The 19,308-nt window shown below is 40.5% G+C and overlaps 1 protein-coding gene across 1 annotated transcript in view; it reads left to right on the forward strand.

The window, feature by feature from the left end:
- Positions 1 to 18,969: 18,969 nt before the first annotated feature.
- Positions 18,970 to 19,308, forward strand: part of hpxb (hemopexin b) — a 3,964-nt gene continuing 3,625 nt past the window's right edge. The window contains exon 1 of the mRNA XM_034864500.1: positions 18,970 to 19,113. The gene's annotated coding sequence lies outside the window, so the exon portion shown is untranslated. The remainder of the gene's footprint in view (positions 19,114 to 19,308) is intronic.

Consider the following 19,308-nt stretch of genomic DNA (forward strand, 5'->3'; position numbering starts at 1 on the left):
TCGTGTCCAACCTTCAGCCCTTTGCTGCGTGTCATCCCACATTTCTCCCCCACCTTTCCTGTCAAGTATTTTTCTCAGGAGTTGGTAGAGACCAACAACAGAGCGAAAATAAGAAAATATGGGACCTGTGTTCACCAATGTGTTTCAATTTGTTTCAGCTGCCCATAACTAGCCAAAGAAAAAAAAAAAAAGAATTATGGCATGTTTAAGGATTAGATAACTTCAAGTAAAATGGCACTGATACAAATATATTGATACTGAAAGTTGATCAACTGAAAAAGAGTATTCAACAATTTGGGCATTGGTGCATTAAGTAATTTATTAAGCAAGAATATTTTTATAGACCAATGAATTACTTCTGCCTATACCATGAAAATAATTCTTCGTTTCAGCACTAGACTTGATAATGTAATTAAGGAGTATGTGATTGGAATACAAGCTGATAGAAGACTTCAAGACCTGTCAGTTGAAATTAAAACTTGAGAACAGTGCAAATATTTACGCAAAAAGACTTTTAAAAGATCACAGTCTACCCAAATGGCAATCCCAGGGAGCGATGTCCTTTAGTATTGCCTTTTCCTGCATTTACAGCAATATTGCAGCAATCAGTATAAATTAATAATAAGTGAATCAAAGTGCTTAATTTAACGGAGGCTATGAAAGATTAATACGTGACATTATCCAAGCTGCTGTGCTGTAAGGGGAACCACCCATGCCTGAGGTAAACCAATCACATTTCTATGAATATGACATTAGACGCATTGATGTGATGTGTTACATCAATGTCAGCCAGAGTCTCGAGTACAGCAAGTCTGGATAGAATGTCCATTGAGTGTGACTGGTCTATTTCTGTATCTTTTCCCTCCATCCCTCCATCCCTCTATCCCTCCCTCCCTCCACCCTCGCTGGGTCTAGAGGCGAGAGATCAGTTCAGGGTGGAGAAGAGCTGGTGTTTGGCCTGAGGGGCCCTTGGACACAGATTCTGTCATTGTCCACAGCTGCCACTCCGCCCCTCGCACACTACCTCCCTTTACCCCCCTCCACTCTACGGCCATCGTCACCTTAAGGCCATCCCTTGCTACCCCGCCTCCCTAATGAAGAGTGACATGCGTCCGGAGGATCTGATCTAGTCTGAAACTGGGCTCTTGCCTCCTCTGTTTTGTCTCCTATTATTGACTGTGGTGGCTCACACTGAGTCGCGGTGATGAGAGCCCCATATACCCAAGAGGCATCGCTCCCAAATCGGAGGGGGAGCTCAAAGGGCAGATCCAATTGTATGGAATCATGAGGACCTAATTGTCTTTATTCATGAGCTGTGTGATTGATATTAGGGGAAAATGAGAATCTCTAATTGTCCTCTTATATGAGGAATTTCTGACTGGACGTTCTGATTGTGTGTGTTGTGCATGCATCTGTGTGTGTGTGTGTGTGTGTGTGTGTGTGTGTGTGTGTGCACTACTGGGTGAGATATCAAACTGACAACTCCTAAAGGGCATCTATGCAGCAGTCTCCCAACATATCACTTGAAATTATTCATGTTGTCCTTTCCGACAGTTTCTTGCTTTTATTGCATCCAGAGAATCCAGACACGACATTAGCAGGAAGAAAATACACAATGTCTTAAGTAAAATAAAAATAATAATAAAGATGGCAAGCAAATGCTCTGCTTTTGTTATGACCTGTGTGTACGTACATTGGCTAATCAGGCATGGACAAGGACTTCTATGTAATGGTGATTTAGTTGCTTCAAGGAAACAGCCTTCTGCTTTTGTTTTCCCTTGAGTAGCTAGATTAAATCATCTTATTCCTCACTGTCTGACAGAATCGTATATATACCAAAGCTTTATGATGTTTACACAAAGTGAAATATTTACACCAAAGACTCTGTGTTTTTTATGCATGCACCTTTTCATTAAATTCTAGATGTATTTTCAAATAGTTTTAAATAAAGTGCAATAGGTTTGCAGAAATGCCCCTGGGGGCACAGAATGAGTAAATTAAGGGGTTGAAACCATTTTTATTAAGCTTTTTCTCATAATGTGTCCATGCCTTTTTATTTGATGAGGTTTGAATTACATATAATGTTTTGTATACCATCAATTAAGACCAAACACAAACAAGCCAGATATCTTGTGCCTCCGTGCCACAAAGCACCGTTGTTGCTCAAAAACAATTAAAAAAACACATCAACGAGCAACACTTATGCACAGGGTGACATATTCCTTCATTACCATGATCACAAATACTGTAGTATATTTTGACTCAGTCCTAAACTTACACACACACAAACACACACACACACCGTACTGCTGCTCCAAATACTCACTAGAGCACCATATGTGGACTAATCCATAGATAAAACTAGTCCTTAACAAATGCATTTGCTCCTGTTTGTTTCTGTAACTTTTGCTAAGAACTACATTGACCAGCAGTACCAATGGACTTCAACCTGAGCGCCAGAGTAAGAAAGTTGGAAAGTATTGAGGGTCAGAATTAAGCCTACTTATGTATTGTTGCCACTGTGTGGTGTGAGGGTCCACATAGTCCTCTGACCATGTCCTTGAATGCGCTCAGACACCTCAGTGCAGATGTCCACATGCCACCCAAAATTTGTGACCACGTGCATTCTTCACACTATAAGCAGGCCGACAATGTGCTCTATTTCCCATGCATTGTTGTTGTTAGCTAAACATAAGGAGCTGTTCTTCTTACTGTTGTCAGGTCGACATCTTGGTTTCTTGTACACATGTGTGGAACAGCCAATTGCTGTTGACCACGGTTTAAAAAGGTGGAAGGAAAACGTATTGCTTGTGTTTTGGAACATCTATACAATAAAAAACTGGCTTTGTATCGAGACCAGACAAAATATGATATTCATTTTGGCAAAATATTAATATGCAGAATTGAGGATAAGGTTTGTTTCTGTTTAAGTCTCAGAAGTAGCAATCTACTGTCAGCAACATTAGCATCGCAGCTAGGGTGGGGCTGTTTGGTACGGCACCCCTGGGAGTTCCAGAGTGCTAGTCATTTGTGTTTCCACTGTAATGTGAATACACTGTTATCCTAAACTTTGGCTGTAGGTTGAATCACCACTTTGTTTAATTGCTGATACAAAGGAAGATGTCTCAGTGTCACTCACAGAAATAAGTCCAGTGTGAGCATGTCTGTCTATCTACCTACCTAGCAACCTACCTACCAACCAACCTACAGTATGTGCTCTACATGAGGCATCTCGCTATAATTGGAATCCTTGAGGGAAAACACCTTGACTGGCTCAGGTAAGCGTAAACTAATGTGTTCGTGTGTGTTTATGTGGGCCAACGTGCACACATACACAAATGAAGAGAAAAGCAGGGTATGTACGTTTATGCTTGTATATGTGTGTGCAAGTTTGTGTATGTGTGTGTGTGTATGTGCACCCACCAGTGTAATGTGATAAGCTCCAGCAAAGCACATACCTGATGCCATTAAATGCAATTTCCCCTGTGTGTCAGCTGAGCCATTTGTCAGCTGCTAACACTGCACGCTTTATTAAAAACCTCATCCGCTTCAATTAACTGCACCCGCAAAGCAGTTTAACTCCACTCTAATCCTGTAAAGATGTTTAAACAGGCCTTGCGTACAGTAGGTACATCATTTCAAACCCTGTCGTGAGTTTTTTTTTTTTTTTTTTTTATCAATTTCTTTAGCCCCTGTACTCATCACTTAAAGTTGGGGTTCAGCTCAGGAGGTAGAGGGTTTAGTGTGAGTGTGAGGATTTTCTTTTAAGGCACCTGAGAGTCTCCGTGGTCCGGCTTCTGCAATTTCATAAATTGTGGTGAAACACACACATCCACAGCTGTAGCTGTTAAGCGGCATCTGGAAGCATCACCTTCTGGATATATATTTATTATATATTCACACTGTATCAATTGGATTCGCTATATAGTAATTTCATTTACGTATTGTATTTATGGAGGGAGGTTTTCCTTACCTGAATCAAGGGTCTGAGGACAGAGGGTGTTGTACGCTCTACAGATTTTAAAAGCCCGAGCAAATTAGGATTTGTAATATTGAGTGACATAAATAAAGTTGACTTGAAAATTAAATGTAATTTCGAGCTTATTATTTTACAACACGCTTATGAGACGCAGCTCCTGCACCAATGTGTATTGAGCCAAAAAAAAGCAACATGAACTACACTAGTTCCTGTATTGGTACTTCACGTTGGCACTGGATGTAAAACATAAGGTGCAGAATTGTACAATATGGAGGTTATTAGCTGATTAAGGGAATGAAAGACAGTGTGCAGGCAGGTGAGGATAGAGGGAGGAGAAGAGGTGTGGGCCACTGTTGGGAGGTGAGGACAATGTTAGGTCTTAAATAACAAGGGTTGATGGCAAGCAATAGACAACATAATGAAACTCATGTTAGAACTGAGGTAGAAGCCATGACAATCTGCAAAACTGACTTTTACAAGCGCTTTTTTTTTCAATTTATAATTGAAACAACCCTTACCCTAATGTTAACTTTATCCCTTCACCCCTATTTAATTTTAACCCTAAACTCTTATTGTACACTTGTATCTCGAAGAAGAAAAGGGCCAAATTACCTCTGCTTTCAGAAAATGCACCAAGTCTGAAAGTCTAAAACTGCTTCCCCTTAAGGATACACACAGACACACACACACACACACACACACACACACACACACACACGCCAACAGGGAGGTGGCGGTTAACATGGTGCTGTCACCAGGGGATCCTGGGTGGGGTTTGCAGGAAAGGGAGAGGTGTAAATTGGGTGATTGCTGGGTGCAAAGCCTTGTGAGTGATAGCTTAGTCCTCTTCCTCTTGATGCTTTGTCACTCACTCACACAATGAGAGATTCAGGTGGTGTAAGGTGAAGATGCAGAGGGGGAGAAGCAGTTTGGCTCGCACTTCTGTCCTACACTGTGTTTATATCAGGACTGTGAGCTCCATTGTGCCTTTCACAACTTCTCCTTCTTTCACCCCTGTGCCTACTATCCTTGATTGTCAATGCACTACAACACTTTAGATGTGATTTCAAAGCAAAAAACAAGGTGCGAAGCACAGTGAGGGTGTAGAAGTCCAGGAGAAAGATGGGACTTGGGATTTTAACAGTGTTGACCACGAGTAAACAGGTTTACACCATAATTTCATATCTATCAACTTGATGTTGATGAAATTTGAAAGAGTAATCAGGGAAACGAAAGCTAAAGGCGAGCAGGTGTGACTTGCCTTTGATCATAACGGAGACCAATTGCAATTAAACCCAAAATGGCTTGACGGAGGTATCAGGGGGCCGTTTGCAGATTATGTATTTTTAATCAGAGTTGTTAGCATCTGTGATGGATGCCCATTTTACTCACACCAGTCTCTGATGGCATACGTCATGTTTGCTAGCTGTGAATTACCTCGGCGTGTATGCTGTCCATTAACTGCATCAGAAGGCACACATCCCCCACATTATCGCCCGCTATCTCAACCGCTGTATGCTGAGCTTCTGGGAGTGGAACTTGTTACTTCCTCAGCCCAATTCTATTCCTGCACACATTCAGCACCATCGGTGATATCAGAGGTCATTATCCTCCTTTTTCCATTTCCTGCTTTTCATTCTTGTTCAATAAGTGACACAGCTTCAATTTGGATACAGAAAACATCACAGTAAATATCAACACTTTTTTTTCCTTATACTAAAGAAGTTAGTTTTTAATCAGTGTCCAGAGATCTTTATTTTTTCTTTAAAATTATCCCTTTTAATTAATTTAGGCCTTTATTATGACACCTTACAGATGAAAGGGAAGGAAGAGGGGAATGAAAGAGAGTGCCACAGGTCAGAATCCTCCTCTGCGTCAAGGACTAACTCTATGTATGGGCGCTGGCTCTACCACTAGTCCATCCAGGCACCCTGCAAATAACTGAGTGCATGCTCGCTGTGAGAGTGTTTACAGCTTGCCGCTCTGTGAGGCTGTGCTGTTGTGAGCTAATGTCAGCATGCCAACATGTTCACTATGACAAGTCTGACATGCAGACGCTAATCAGATACAATGTTTAGTGTGTTAGCATGCTAACATTTGCTAATCAGCGCTATACCCAAAGAAGAGCTGAGGCTGATGGAAACGCCGTCTGTTTTGTGGGCATTTAATCATAAACAAAGGCAGTGTTGGGCTAGTTAATTTTAAAAAGTAATTATTTACAGTTAATAGTTACTTCGTCCAAAAAGTAACTAAATTAGTTACTCAGTTACAAATTATAAAAGTAACTGATTACTTCAGAAAGTAACTACTGCGTTACTGTACTTTTACTGCGTTCAAGTACATTTTTAAATACTCAAATGTGACCCCACCTCCACCCCTCTTTAACGGAACTTAAAATACATGTGCATGTTCAATTATATATGACAAATCTGAATATTATAATGAAATGGACATTTAATACAATACATTATTACTGGAAACAATGTACACAAATCTAAACTATCTTAATGTTACTGTGGGACAAAGTGAGACTAGCTTCCAACCATTATTCCCATCACTGAACAAAAGTAATGCACACATTTAAATTGACTCTGATGACAGCACTAGATGAAAAATCAAAGGGATTAACAAAGTTAATTGTTAGAATTCTGTATCAAATTTTAGAGCAATCTATTGAATAGTCGTTGTTATGGTTCAGTCTGGACCGACAACCTGCATCCTGTTTGTGTGGCGAGAATACTTTATAAAATTTACACACTGTACAGGACTCAACTGCTTTTTTCTCAAGCACAAGATTTAAATGGCCCGACTGCATCACACCTATTTTAGCCTTTTTATGATAGTTCCCAGTCTGTTTTAGGATTGATTTTAAGATGATATTGATTACATTTAAGCCCTTTGGCTCCTTGCTATTTTTCAACCTGGTGCCTTGTGTCTACATAAAAAGAGCCAAAAAGATTAAGATGAAGGTGAATGATTCAGCTGCAGATGTTGCTCGTTTAAATGCACCTAAACTAAACAAGGCTTAGCATGGTGCTCTTTTGCTTCAATACTGTAAAGCTAAGATTCGACAAGCGCCTTTGCCGCCAGCGCTCCAAACCTCTACAATGACCTGCCGGAGAAACTGAAGCTCTGAGTCATTAACATCTTTTTAGTTTCTTCTTTGAACAGACTTTTAGTGTGAAAACATGATGTCTTGCAGAAATCCATTCTTCCTTTACAAGCTTCAATCAAAGGCTAACTCCCAATGGTTCCTCTTCTTCTACAAAAGGCAATACAGCACATGCACATTGCATAATAGCGGCAAAGCATGTGCTGCAACTGATGCAGTATCTAATCCATTGTTGACATTAAAATAAAAGTATAGCTGTTTTAAACACTCAGAGACTCAAAATGGCAGCTGCATTCTCGGTCAACAGTATTTGAGTCTTTTTGAAAATAATCTCAAGAAACTATGCTCATTAAAGCACAATTTATTACAGTTTACGCAGCATAAGTATTTCATACTTACAAAGACTAAAGGCTGTGTTTGTGTGTGTGTGTGTGTGTGTGGCCCCCAACTCGACCATGTGCTAACCTCACACAGCTGCAGAGCCCCCTTGAGGGTTTGTCGCACAGGCAACAGAGGAAGGGTGGAGGAGGAGGGGGGTGGTGGGGGGGATGGACTGAACATTCATTTCCATGCCACACTGTTCTGGCAAAGACATTGTACACCGCTGTGGATGTGCGTCTGTTGTGCTATTGCTCAATCTTTTTAGGCCTGTCAGTTAGGGTTTTCATCAGACAATTCTCTGGGCGCAAAGGGACGGAAAGCTGACTGTGTACTTCAGTGTGGCAAATTTGTTCTGTTTGTATTAATGTACTGTATGTACACAGGAGATAGATAAAGATACTCTTCAGAGGGCATTAAGGACAGCACAATCTGACTCAATTCTTTATGCCACATCTCAAATATGAAAACAAATTAAGTCCAAGTATCTTTACATATGCCTTAGCTGAAGGACAAAGGTTTGTTGTTGTGGGATTTGTCAGTTAACCGCTTCATAAAACTACACACCGCTGTTTTCAGCCTTCTTCTTTCAGGAATAAAGCAGCTCAGAGTCCAGCCTGAAAACAGTAATGGAGAAACCAAGGAGTCTCAGGTTCCTCAAATATCCCTGTCAATCAAATGCCGTTTCCTCTGAGTGCGTTTTCTATCTGTCAAGGGTCATAGAGAGTGAGGATGAGACCCATTCCCTCCCTCCTTCCCCCGCTCCTCCATCTCCTCCATCCCCATCCCTCCCTCCTCTCCCGCTCCTTAGAGGTATATCTCTACCTTGTGCATCACGTCTGGGCATGACCTGTTGCTAGGTAACCCTGGGTCACAGCTGCACACTATGGCAGACCCTTTTTTTTTATTTATCAGTGAGTTATGTGGGAGACGGGGCTGTAATTTATTAGTTTGATATTGGGCAGGCAGCGCAAGTTTGGCATTGTAAAAAGAAGAGAAGGCCTATAGCTCATCAAAATGCTTATTCTGATCCCAGGCCTCGGTCCGCTGAAGAGATTCACAACAGAGGGGATCGCAACATTATAAATTCATCCGCTTTTTACTAAGAAAATCAAGTATCTCCAACAACAAAGCCAATGGTAATGCACTTTCCATGCTGGTAATTGAACAGATGTGGTCAGAGCTTAGAGGACCGAAAAAAAGGAATTCATCTCAGTACAGTATGTGGCTGATTCATGTCCAAGGATAAAGTGGGTGCAGACAAATAGTGTCATCAAGCCTGCTTGTTGTCATGACAGAGTTAACCCATATCTTAAAATAAAGAATTTTCAAAGAAATAAATGCTAAATTAACAGCAAAATATGTTTAAATGTCTGTTATTTTTATCAATTGGAATATAGTTTACAAAGTTGTGCCCTGGGGATGCTGGTCTTACAGGGAGGTGTGTTCAGGTGAATTCTTAGCGTATTGCTATCTTGAGGCAGCAGAAAGTGATCGTGCCATTGACCAAAAAAACGTGGTCTAAAGTCAATATGCCTAGGCTTATGCACAGGGCGCACACTATGCTTGTTACACACACACACACAAGGAAGAGCAATGTGCCGAGGTCCAAACACGCCTGGCTTTTAAAGGGAATGGGAGATGACCCTCTGATTGGTTTATTGCATGTTACGCCCAAAACACACCTATGAATTAACAAAGACGCTACGTACAACCCTTGTGAACCATGCGCCCGGCGCATAGAACCTTTTTTCCGCCATCAAACTAGCAAAGTGGATTTGGTCACACCCTAAACGCACCTGTGCCAGGCACTTCACGCCGTCGTTAAAATAGGGCCCGTAGTCTTGTTCTTACATTTTTATAAGACTTTTGTGTAAAATGACATGGCAGTTTCTATAATAGCTAAAACAATATTCTCAAATAACAGAAGTCACTTTAGTCATGTTCTTCAAAATTGTTTCTAACATTGGACATTTCAAAATCAAGTGTAGAAGAGCATTTGTAGTTTGACATTGTTGAGAAATAGTAATTTACCTATGTAACATGGAAGATGTACAGTTTATTGAATTGTGGAAATTACAGGGTTTGTGCATGATCTAATGTTATTCCAATCTGAATCATTAAAGGAGAAACGTAAATCCGGCTGCACTTATGTTTTATAAAAGATTTTTTTAAATAATTAATAGGGCAGTTATTTATGGAGGGTGTTAGGCATTTGATAATAGACTGTTAATTAGTTGTTTCATCAGAGATTTCCCAGGAAATGTTTCCACAGTATATAAATATTTTAAAGATGTATGGTTGGAAGACTGTACAGTATGACTTTTTGGGAAATTCCAAATTAATAATTCCAAATTATTAATATATATATTGGTTATTCCAAAGTAGTCTCACATTATGCATGGTGTCACTTTATCACAAAACCCCAAAATTAGGTTGGCAAATGTTAGGACAGACTGCTACCATCTGAAAGTTTTACAGTTTTTGCAACACTTCAGTGTGATATTAATTTGTGATGCATCTGCTGCTGTGGACTCAGCCACAAATCTTTCTCGGTCCTGATGAAAGCCCACCATTACATCTCACCCAAAACACTTTTGTTAGATTTCTCTCCCTAATGTGCATGTGATGAATATTTCTCAGATGCTTCCTTAAGGCCATATCTGATCAAAACAAATGCACCTGCACTTTTTTTCCCCTTCTTGCAACTGCAACTCCCCCAGGACGGGTAAAAATTGACTCCCTGGCTTCCTCCACCAGGCAATTACGTGCCATCTGTTCCCATCTTGGTTGTTCCAGCTCGTTTTGTTTCTGCGATTGTTCGTCTAATATCATAGGCCTGAAAGTGTTAGTGAGAAAAGGGGAGCGGAGGGGGGGACACAAAAATGAGGAGTGGCATGAAGAGGAATTAATCGAATCTAACAGCAGAACCAGATCTTCCCCTCTGAAAGGATAGACAGTCCCACTAGAACGAGGACCATTACCATATTCATCACCTAATATTGCCTGCTGTATGCAAAGTGGGAGAGAAGAGTGAAATATAACTTTCTTGACCATCTTTCTAATTCCATCTGTGAAAGCTTGCAGGCTGCTTTTTTAATAGTTTGTTTGCAAACAGATAAATTTAGTACCTGCTTTTCTGTGATGCTGCCATTTGTTTTGGAGTGGTAATAATACCCATTAACTTCCCTGTCATATATTGCACTGATATTTATATATATATATATATATATATATATATATATATATATATATATATATATATATATATATATATATATATATATATATATATATATACACGTGTGTGGTTGTTATGCTGCCATGCTAAATCCCATTATTGTTTTGTTACAGTAACTATTGGGCCCATTACTCTCTGCCACACACACAGGTTGGAAGCAGCGTGTAGATGTAATTGCAGTGATGTTGCAGAGGAGGTGAGCAGCTGGATTGGAGAGTTTTAACAGTGATATCAATAACAGAGCGCCACCTTAGGCCGATATAATTGTCCATCTCTCCTGACAGAGCGAAAGATAGAAATAATCAGTCACAACACCAGCCCAGCAGCCTGTAGGACCTCGTGTGACATCCAGCAACAGTGATGGCTCAGGACCCATCTGTGTCCAGGGGGCAACACTCTGTGTGTGTGTATGTGTGTGTGTGTGTGTGTGCATGTGTGTGTGTGTGCGTTTGTGTGTGTTTGTGTATATGTGTGTGTAAGGATAGTTGGTGAGAAAATGTTGGGTCCTATAAGTAGAGAAAACCTTTATCACTGTTTAAAGGCTCATACAGACTGAACAGTGGCGTTTATACATTTCCTATGAGTTATAAACAACAAGTTATAAACTTCTGCGCCGTTTAAAAAGTATGTTCAGTGCTTGCTTTGTAAAACCAACGTTTTTAATTAACACTTGGTGCTAAAAGTTAGATATTAAACAATATTAAAGACCTTATCTTGTTTTGTGGGATACAATGTATTCTGAAAAAAAGAAGAAAAAAAAGAAAAGCAGTGTGACAACAGAAGATAAATCATGAAATGTTCTTCTTTTCCAAAGCTTCCACCCTGCACATATATTGTGTGGAATCAGACAAGCAGGTAGATGGGTGTGAATCTCTTGTTGGGACCAAACCTAGACGAAACTGTTCCAATTGTCCCGTGCTGACCTAACAGACTGAAGATATAATACAGCTGAGATGAAAACGCTTACAGTACAGGAAAGTCAGCCAACTGCAAAATGGTATGCAATGGGAAAGTAACTAGTTTAAGTAGCCTAGCTTTTGGTGACAATACGTACATTTAAGAAATTCTCCCATTAACTTACATTTTTGTAAATGTTCAGTAGCTCTGCCTTTGTGCAGATAGATGACTACACTGTATGACAAGGCTCTATGAAGCCGTAGTAAATTAGTTATGTTTCACTGTTATAGCTAAGTACACAGATAATTTATTTAATGTAACATACTATCTTATTTGAAGCACATGCGATGCACAATGCATTGACTGTTGGTTGCGTTCTGAGCTTTGCATTTGCTGACATCTAGTGGTTAACAGGTGAAATGTGGGTGTAATTAGTTAAACTAATATTATGTGTCAATAAAGTGTCTTATAGATGTAATCAATACACAAATGTTCATTCCTTGTAAACGTGATGGTGTACTATTATTACTTATGTGGCTTTACTTTACAAAAAAAAGGGATATTAAAGCTATAGCGCCACTTTTTAATTCAAATTTTAGATGTAAGTCATTTGTTTGTGGAGCCCTAAAAGGAACAACCTTAGCCTGCTTTCATAGTCCACATCAGAAAATTCACCAGGCTTAATGTTTCTAATTAAATCCTCCTTAAATTACATATTTAAAGCTATGGTGCTTAGTTCCTGTTTTCCCCACATTTAACGTATCACTCGAGCTGCCGGAACCTTACAGAGAGTTTTGTTGAGCTGATAGACTTGAATAGCTTTGCATCAACTAATTTAGCAATGGCTTGAATGTAAGATTTATTAATATCAAATAGTTGTGCACTATAGCTTAAAGCCTTCTGTTTTCTGAACATTTCTCGGAAGACTGAATCTCAAAATAGTACGCCTGCTATCACTGCTAAAATCCATTCTCATGTTTGCTCTAGACAATAACAAAATATACACTATGTATTATTAATCTGTTCTGATGTTTCAGTTTCTTTACATCTATGTATTCAATCAATTTGTGCAAGTGGTCAGTTGATTACTACCCCAAATGACAAGTACTCCTGTGCAGAATGCAATGAAAAGAGGGAGGGAAAAGGGGTGAGATGGGGGAGTGACAAAGAGAGGTGGAGGGAGGAAGAGCTGGAAGCTGCAGGACAGAGCAGAGAGAGCAGTGGAGAAACAAGCACACACCTGGAGTTCAGGTAATACATCCTTATGTTTTCCTGTATATGCACTGGGGGAATCTTACAGAATTCTATTCTTACAATTTGAATCTTAAAATCTGTATTTAAACTTTGTTACACTTTTGTACTCAAATTATATTGGAATTAAAAAGTATTTTGTCTGGGGCAGTTTGCTGCCAAGAGATGTATCTGTTTTAGTTGACTAAAGAAAGTTTAATTTAAATATTAAAGAATCCTTTACCTGTGAGCTTTACACTCTGTTACTTCTGCTGAATGGCTCTGTTGTTTGGTTTAGATGCACTGGAATGCTCCTTAACATCTTGCATAATCCTCTCAATTATGAATGGTATCATTTATTCTATAGTCTCTCTCAGCACCTTAGCAAAGGTCGTCTGGTAACTTAGCAACTAGTGCCTCTCATTCAACATTAAAGTGTGTGTGTGTGTGGGGGGGGGGTAACATGAGACCCAGAGGCCTCACTCCAGGAGAGTGCCAGGGATTTGTTACTGACACATAACCTATATTTTCCCTCATTCCAACAAACGATTGAAGAATCTTCTCCTGCTTACCTCTATGTGCATAAGTTTGGACATTGAGATTGTACTAAAGATTAATTTTTTTGTGATTTCTCCTTAAGTTCTTAATTTAAAGACAAATGACAACCTTCGTGAGCAGCACACAACTAATACCCCCCACTGATAACATCTTAAACATCATTTTTAAAACATGGGAAACAGATTTTATCCATTGACACTCTTAGGTCACATGTTTCCAGGTCGACTTTATTGTGAACATGCAACGGTAAACTGACACCTAACCCTTTCATCCTTTTAAAAGCATTGTTGTTCTGCTTCATGGGGGGAAAAGGCTCATTTAACTTGGTCTACACTGTTAATATGTACATGCTGGTACCCACAATCGCCAACTCCGAATATGATCCATTTTGCATAGTCATAAAGAAAACAAAGAAAGAACTGACCCCTCTCCTGGCAGTGTCCCACATACTGTGTGTTGGTGGTGAGAGACAGAGTTCAGTTTCAATGCTCTCAGCAGATAAGCGCTGCTGTTTTCCCCAAAAGTAACAATGAGTGTCTGTGCTGCACTCGGAAGCAACTACTCGAGACTGCTGAGGTTTCACGATGAGTGACATTAAGAGAAGTGACTTACACTCATAAACCCCTCTACATCACAATAACCATTCAATTAATATATAATGTTGGAAATAGCTATAAGAACTGATGAAATTATTATTAATTATTATTATTTTATATTATAGTTATATTACTAATTTCAGTTGAAGTACAGCATGACTTTGCTTATTCAAGGCACATGTTTGCTTAATAAGCATTAGACAATAGACATTTGTTATTGTAGTGATCAGAGCCTGCCAACAATGTTGACTATAGTCTGAATATAATGCTAAACCTCAGGGAAACTGGACAGTGGTTACCTGAGAGCCCTTAAGTGTCTTGAGAGAAACTGAACATTATGAGGGATAGATAAAGTTGCAACGAAAGGGAACCTCTGTCCCAGCTTGAAAAACAAAGAGGACTGAAGAGTTAATTTACCAAACATGACAGGATGTATGGTGTAGATATTTGAAATACTTAAGTTGTTCTTGTATTTTTTTTAAAAGCACCTATGTACGGGTTGTTATACGTAATGCTTTGTTGTGGGTTTTGAAGGTAACACATTTGTCCTTTGCATTTTGTCTTTGTCTTGACAGAAACAAAAAGTAGTAAAAAAGGGTAACCCATTTATTAACAAGGAGGATTTTTCAAATCTATCATTCAACATACATCATGTTAATTCGGTCACATTCAGAGAAAAGAGCCCTTCTTGGGTTCTCGGCCCTGCTGACACACAGCACTCCAAAACCGAGAGATGTGACCTCCCCACCTTCCCCACCCTTCAGCCCACGGGAGTCCATCTTTAAACCCATATCTCATTCTTCACCTCCTCCGTGGGTGACTCAGGCCCTTTCCAACCTGGAACAAGGAGAGCAAGAATTGCAAAGCCTCAGGGAGCGACAGCAGGCCGAAGCCGAGGAGGTGAACCGTGAGTTGGACAATGCTGCAATAGAAGCTCAGAGAGAGGAACGTCGCCTTCTTGAGAAGGTTGAGCAGGACCACAGAGAAGTCCAGCGACACCTTAGTCAAGTAAAGAGAGAGAATGCAGCAGCCATGCGAGTTGTGCAGTCACTTGTTGATCAGCAACTTAGAAAGATTGGACAATTGACGGAGCAGATACAAAGATGGGGCAGTAGAGCTGACGGATCTAACAAAAATCAGCTCCAACGAGGCGTGGCAGAGGTCACTCAACCTTGGGAGATTTCTCTCACAATGAAAAGGGTCAGTTTCTTACCAAGCCCTGGATCCAAGACCTTTAACTTAGGGGAAGTTGATGTTCAAGAGCAAAGTATGACCTACCCAATTGGTGTATGTGGTGTCCAAGGACAAAAGTGTGCGTTGCACTCAGGGGATAAAGCATTTTCAAACACTGCCCCTCTTGATATTCGAAAGGAACCTCAACCAAACAGAGCTGGGCAAATGTTCAGTCCAGAGGAGAGCATTAAGGCTAACAGTGGGAACATGCGTGTTGTCCGGAAACTACGTCTGTCAAGCTCTAGAGAAAATGAGGACGATCCCAAATCACCCACTGTAAACACCCCCACAACAAGGCATCGTGCTGTATCTGAGTCATCTCAAGATGAGGAAATAGAGTCTCTCTGTTCAGACACACAAGGGCAAGACCTTTTTCTTGCTATCCCCTCGGTCTCCAGTCAAGGAGAATCTGAAGGTGATGAATCTGATGGCAGAACAAAGAAGCGCTCCACACTAAAGGGTAAAAGGAAGGAAAAAGCCGTTTTCTTGGTCTCATGTGAAGAACCATCCTGCCCACCTGAAGAAACTGATGCAAAAAGCAGTTATGTGGCAATAACTTCAAAGACTAGGCGCAAAAGTTCACTCCCCAGGCACAGTCTTGTAGATCTTTCCACTAGACATCAGCCACTTTTTCAAAACACTCTACCCAAGAAAAAGACATCAAATGAATCTTCAATGGAAAGTGGAAGCCCCCCATCCCCAGTGGACAGTGAGGATACCTGTTACACCTATACTGTAAATACCCCAGTCAATGGTTCCCTCAAGCAAGAACCCTGCCGATCAATGTCCACCAGTGATCTCTCAGGTAAACTTGGCCCTTTGATCAACCAGGGTGAGCGTAGAGGAATCAGGAAGGTTAACCGAATGCGTCTTGCCTCTGAACCTTCAACTCTTAATAAAAGCCAAGGCCATGGCACAGAATCTGACATGAACACTGTGAGTTCTGGTGAACGGCAATCAAGATCTCAGACTCCTGTCTTTAATTTAAACCGTGTGAGCAGATCTCTGTCCATGTCAGCTATTGAAGGTGACAAATTACACCAAGGCAAGGAATTACATCAATACAACATGGGCCACAAAGAAAGAGTTTCGTCAGTTCTGGGGGAATTGGAGGAAGAGTGTGGTTCAAATGGGCTTGACTCAGCTTGTCTGGTTAAACAGTTTGGAAAACAAGGATCAGGTCGCACTGACTTTAACCTGCCAAGCGGCATCCATGCAACTGTCAAAGGGCAACTATTTGTGGTGGATTGTGGAAACGCACGCATTCAAGTGACTGATCTCCAGAAGAATGTTGTACAGCAGGTGTCTCCCTCAGGATCAGAAAGGTCTTCCCGCATCTGCAACTACTTTGATGTGGCTGTCAACTCAAAGGGCCTCATTGCCCTGACCTGTGCTGCGGAACGAGCTGTGCTGATCTTTAGCCGTCATGGACGCCTCCTGCAAACATTTGGAGGCACATTAATTGGTTCCACCAACGAAGAGCTTGATGCTCCCAGAGGGGTGACTGTTACCCGTCAAGATGAGTTCTTGGTCACTGACATCAAGCGTGGCACCTTAACTTCCCTCAAGCTGGACCCCAAAACTGGGGCCAGATTGGAGCGCACAGTGGTGACTGGGTACCACAGACCCTACCTGGTTGCAGCCTGTCTTACTACTGGGCTAATAGCAGTATCGGAACGAGGTAATGAGACTGGACGTGTCCCATGCATCCGGGTCATGGAGCCTGGCTGGAACACTATCCGAATCCTAGGGGTGTGCTCTGGCTTGGGGCCTGTTCTGACCTGCCCTTGGGGTCTCTGTATTGACAAAGATGGGGATGTCCTGGTGGTAGACTGGGGCAAGCATCACCACCGTGTTCTTTTCTACCCGTCTAAAGGTGTTGGCTGGCCTCTGGTGAACGACAGCCTAAGTAGCCCAAGGGGCCTCGCGCTGCTCCCTGATGGCCACATGGTCGTGTCCGACAGCATGAATCATTGCATCAAGATCTACCGCTACAAGTGAACCACAGAGGATGATAAAGATAGAGATAGAAATCTGTAATAACAGGCAATATATATCACACATTTGAGAATTTATTATGCAAGTTTCTTTGACAATAATTAACAGCCTCTAACTTCTACCTGTTTTAATTTGACAAGACCATGTTTGATGAGATTTCAATTGGTGATGGTACTTTTTGCTTTTACCTCATGATGAATCAATAGATGTAAGGAAATTGCAACAGACTAGGACCAACTCTTTTCACCAAATATATTCAGTAAAAACAGTAGAAGTAATGAATAACAGTACTAATGCATGCTTTTAAAATACCCTTGAGTGTTATTGTTGTATTATTCGACATTAAAGCATAGTATACCATTATGCTGAGTGCTTAAAGGATTTAGAATTACATTTTGTGAAAACCTGTTATTGCTCAATAATCAAGAGAAATGAGAGCAGGTTTCGACATAAGCAATGGCTCGATGGCCTGGGGCCAGTAAAACAGCATGTCAGACAAGTTGATTGGCCGGTCGCTGGGCCGTTCAGGCCAGTCATATTGTTTGTGCCAATCAATGTAAAAAGACAATTCTTTGTAATTTGATGCTAACGTCAACATAACACCACCTGCACCCGCAACAATGAGTCCCAACATGCTTTGGACCTTAAGTAGCAGCGGCAGCAACAAGAACCTGTTTTCTCTTCATTGTGCATAGTTTAGGAAAATAACATACTGTATACCAAAACCATATCATAAAAGTTATCTATACCTTTGCTTTTTTCTAACCAAAGTAAACAATAATCCACATGGGAAGCTTACAGAGTGAGTGAAGGCAGTGGTGTCATGGCCTTGACACAGTGAAACTATAGCTTCACTCTGGCCCTTCAACACAAATTAAACAAGCATTACTGAATGAAAACGATCAATTATTAAAGACCAAATCCAACTGAGTTGACTGAACTCATTTGTAGAGACAGAATAGGTTTTTTTCCAGTACACATATATAATGGTCCATTAACCCTGATCTACTGGCCTGGGGGGGAGAAAAATGTTATGTGTGACACTGGAGAAAACTCAGTGTATCAGCAGATGAAATATTGTAGTTGGCTTAAGCTTAAGAGGGGCTTTATGATTGTTGTACTGTCAATCTCTCTGACTTAAAATAATTAAACTTTGATTTGAATCTAATTTGCATTATCTTGGTTTTTCCATAGCCGAACCTTAAAGACTGGTTACTGTAGTTTTGGAGTATTTCTCTGGTGACCATTTTGTCTCAAAATCCAATGTATTACCTGGCAAGTATGTCACCAAACACAAAAGGAAACAAGGGGAGGGTCATGACCCTCTTTTGAAAATCATGGTCTGTTTCTCAACCACAGTTAGAAGTGGTAACATGTTAAGCAAGCTGATCAATAATTTCATTTGAAATCCAAGTAAAGCTTCACCTTTTATCTACTCTCCAAGTATCTTAAGCAATACATCTCAAGCAATACATCAGATTTATTAAAGATAGATATTGTGCTTCAAGGCAGATATTGCTAGTATAGACCATGTCCTGTGCTGGGAATAGTATTGTCTTTTTTTTTTTAAATAAACATATCATGAAATAAGCAAATTGTAATGCTGATCGTAAATGATCATACCAAAGCCATGTTTTGCAATATCCAAAACTCCACCTCCCTGCATAAGCAAACATTCACACACATTCACACAGTTACCCAACATGTCAACCCACACACACATTTCAGTATAAAAGTGCAGGTTCAGCTCCTGCACAGCTTCAGCTCTCCTCCCCAGGTTCCACATCAGAGGACCTCATCAGGACCGCACACCATGGAGCTTTTCACCAAAACTCTGTTTCTGTGCTTAGCACTAGCCCTCACTAATGGAGCACCTGCGTGAGTATTAAACTCTTTATCAATCTTAAAATTAATTAACACACACAATTTGTCATTCAGATCGGGATTTGCTTGTTCTGACTCTGATCTCAAGATCCTTCACTGCTGACATCATGTGCACATTTCTAGAGCTTTCCCAACCCTTGAAAAGAAAGGGCTCTGTGTGTGTCTCTATATACAATATGTATAGCTCTTATTAAAAAAAAAA

Source organism: Etheostoma cragini, chromosome 24, assembly GCF_013103735.1.
Source record: "Etheostoma cragini isolate CJK2018 chromosome 24, CSU_Ecrag_1.0, whole genome shotgun sequence".
NCBI classification, from domain to species: Eukaryota; Metazoa; Chordata; class Actinopteri; order Perciformes; family Percidae; genus Etheostoma; species Etheostoma cragini.